A 3,569-nucleotide genomic window follows, 5' to 3' on the forward strand; every position below is an offset into this window, starting at 1 on the left:
TATGCCTGTTGTCTCTTTTCCCTTTGCCCTTTCTTTGGAGAATTAAAAAAAAGCCCTCATAATTTAGTTAAGCCACTGCATGAAAATCTGATATTTCAAAGTCATTTCATACCACTGCTGTATTGGTAAGGTTAAAGTATTTGGATAGGGGTCTTTTTGGGAACATTTGGTACAGTCTTTTAACCACAGTTCCAAGAAAGTGTCCCAATGAACCAGCAGAAGCAGGCATGGGGCAGTTGGTGGCTTACTTCTGTTTCCATCTGTATTTACTATGTTTTAAAAAAGAAAAAAAAAAAGGGGGGGGGGAACAAGTTAAAAATTGGGCCCATCTCATGTGAATATCTAATTTGATTTATGTACCTATGGAATGGACTAAAACTTAGATTTGGCGGTAGAGCGTAGAGCGCCTTCTTCCCTGTTTGTTTACAACTTCTTCTAAAAAAGATGGTTATAACAGAGCCAAAAATTTATTTCAGAAAACAGTAAATTAGTGGGTTTTATAAGATGTAAGCTTGTTAAGAAGACTGGTATTTTCTTGTTCTAGGAGAGAACCACTTGCTTTGAGCATTGAATGCTGAATACTCAACAGGTTTTAAGTCATTAATCTATTTATATTGACATTACTTATTTGCCTACTGATTGCTCTGGATTAAGCTCTTGATCTAGTTGTTTTACTGGTGTCTAAAATAAGCTGCAGTGTGCAATGTCACATGTACATGTCTGATACTGCTGGGAAAAGTGAATGCTGTAATACATAAAATACCTAAAAAATATCCTTATATGTGTTTTGACAGATTGGCAAAATGAGGTATGTCAGTGTTCGTGACTTTAAAGGAAAAGTCTTAATTGATATTAGGGAATATTGGATGGATCAAGAAGGTGAAATGAAGCCTGGCAGAAAAGGTATTGTTTTGCTTCATGTTATTTTGTACTGAAACATTGTCTGCAGTTTGCTGGAGATCTTTGTGTATCAGATTTCTATGCTTTGTTACTACATGGTATTTTTAGAGTAGTATTTTTACTTATTAATGATTCACATTTTAACATATAATTAGTTTTATCAGTTGACTGTAAACAAAAGCAAAGTGATTTCATTGGCCTGAGTCTGTTTTCCTAAATAATTCCCCCATAATTTATGGAAAACAAGGCATCAAATACAAACAGATTTGGTATGGGAGTTACACACATAGCCATACATTTTTCCACTATTTAACTTCACTTCTTGCTTTTATTACAATTAGATTTCCATATTGGTTTTTGAGTGCTAGGGAGTGGTAATAGTCTCTCCAAAATGGTACTTATAGTTTGTTATTCACAGTGCTTTAAGAAACGTGAGGGGAAAAAACACCCCAGAATTACGGTTCTTTAAAAGTGTATAGAAGTTTAGTCCACAGAGGTATGGCTTTTAGAAGCCAGCGGGAATACAGTTGATTTCCTTGTTTCTTTTGTACTGCCTTCTGTCAAGGCCAGCACCTAATTTCTGTGTTTAGCCTAACACTTGTGAATGCATTTGTTATGCTGCACTAATTTTCTTTGTAAGGAGATAAGCTCAGGTCTAAAGTTTACCTGAAGTGTTCCAAGTGAGTAATTTCTTTGTAACCGAGCTGGTTGTTACTCTTGAGGTATGTTAAGCATTATTAATCGTGACATACACTGTGTATGAAACCAGCCTTGAGAGTAACTATGCAAGATTCTGCACTACATTTTTTTTCCTAAGTATTTCTTTTTAATGCATTTCAGGTATTTCTTTGAATCCAGAACAGTGGAACCAGCTGAAGGAACAGATTTCTGATATTGATGATGCAGTGAAAAAACTGTAAATACAGAGCTATACAGAAACCTTTTATCATTTCAGTTGTTTTAAGTGGTCTTTTTACATTGGCATTTGTTTTCTAAAATATTGTTTTCCAAGCTATTGTATATTTATTTGGATTACTAAATGATTTGTAAAATGAATACTTTATGTGCATTAAAAGTGTATTCTGAATGAGGCTATTTGTGTATACATTACTAAAAGGAAATGTGTTGCTTTCACCTCATAGTATAAAATAAAAAAATCAAATAATATGTAAAGCATAGATGTTTATGGCCTTTTGATTGAAGATGATGGTAAGGTTGCCTAATAGCTTTAATCATGGTTTTAGTTTAATTGACCATAAATGTGATATTTTTTCCTGAGGAGATTTCCTTAAATGTCTCCATTTTAATGTTTTTTTCTTTTATTTCATGCTCTTTGGTATTGCCCTGGCAGCTTTTAGCTTTAAGACTTGATACAAACAGTGAATACCTGGTAAAACACATTTTTGTAGATAATTTTAAATACTGTATTTGCTAATTTACTGTATTTATTCAAATGTAAACAGTCCTGAGTAAATAGACTATTTTGCATTACTTGCATGAAGTGTTATGCTAAACAATAACATTTGAAAACAAGCCACACACTATTTCTTCCCATTTTTCTATAGCTTGATTGACTTAGAAAATACAGTTAGCTTTTGTTCTTAGACCCTAGATTTTGAATGTGATCGTGACAGGACCTTTCACCCCCTGACACAGCAAAAGGCTTCTCTACTTTCCCCATGGCTAAGCTAGGCCAGAATGGTTTGTCTTGTGATGAATTATCTCAGCTGAAAACACCCTTAGTCAGCAATAAACATCCTTCCTTGAATGATGGGAAAGGATAAGCCGCAAATAAGTGACTGACAGACAAGCACTTTTTACAACTATACAAGACCACTATGATTTTCATGAAATCAGAAATCTCTTATACATTTTCTGAGTGTGTAGAGAGTTCTAGACGTGGAGACGTTCACATTGAGATACTTCCCTGGGACTGAGAGTAATTAGGAGATTCTTTGCACACCACCATCATTTGTTGGTAAGTCACATTGGCTCCTAATCTATACTATTTCTTCACTAGCTGTAACATAGGTTCCTTTATTATTGTGCACTATATTTTATCTACTAGTAGTTCTTTTTGTGTTATCCTGTGTAGTAAGTAGTCTGTTTAAAGTCTTATGTCTGTTTTCCTTGGCCTGTTCAATAAATGATTCATGTTGTAATAGGCCTGATTGGTCATTATTAAGAATTTGCGAGCAAGAGTGGGTTTTGGGATGCTGGCCGTCTCAATAAAGCTGCTGTCTACTGCCAGAAACCTGGAAAGGCACTTGTCTAAGCTTTCCCCTCTCATTCATAACAGTGATGCATAAACTTTTACAGTAATAGACCTATACCTCAGAGTAAGATAGTATTTAAAAGCTGTAAATGAGAGTATTGTATAAACAATGGTGTTTAAACTAGGCTATAACACAGATTAAACAATCAAAGGGAGTTAAGATTGCTTCAGCCAAGACAGCTGGCTATCACGTTTCTGCCCTACCCACACTGCCTGCCCAAGCCATTTAACTTGGCTTGCCTTGTGTGGCTTACATGCGCACAACTGTTTTATATTTTGTACAGAAAGTACTTGGTGCTTACAATGGAACACTGGTACATAGTGGATCATTACTGTAGTGAACTTGGCTTGTCTACCAGTGTACTATTCTAGTAAGAGAGTGTTCTGCCCACTG

The 3,569-nt window shown here is 35.1% G+C and overlaps 1 long non-coding RNA gene across 1 annotated transcript; it reads left to right on the top strand.

The window, feature by feature from the left end:
- Positions 1 to 663: 663 nt before the first annotated feature.
- On the top strand, positions 664 to 3,062 carry LOC115949298. The gene is made up of 2 exons (XR_004082828.1): positions 664 to 903; positions 1,741 to 3,062. It is a non-coding gene; the product is annotated as an uncharacterized LOC115949298 (long non-coding RNA).
- The last annotated feature ends 507 nt before the right edge of the window (positions 3,063 to 3,569 follow it).

This window comes from Geospiza fortis, unplaced genomic scaffold (assembly GCF_000277835.1).
Source record: "Geospiza fortis unplaced genomic scaffold, GeoFor_1.0 scaffold2582, whole genome shotgun sequence".
Lineage (NCBI taxonomy): Eukaryota > Metazoa > Chordata > Aves > Passeriformes > Thraupidae > Geospiza > Geospiza fortis.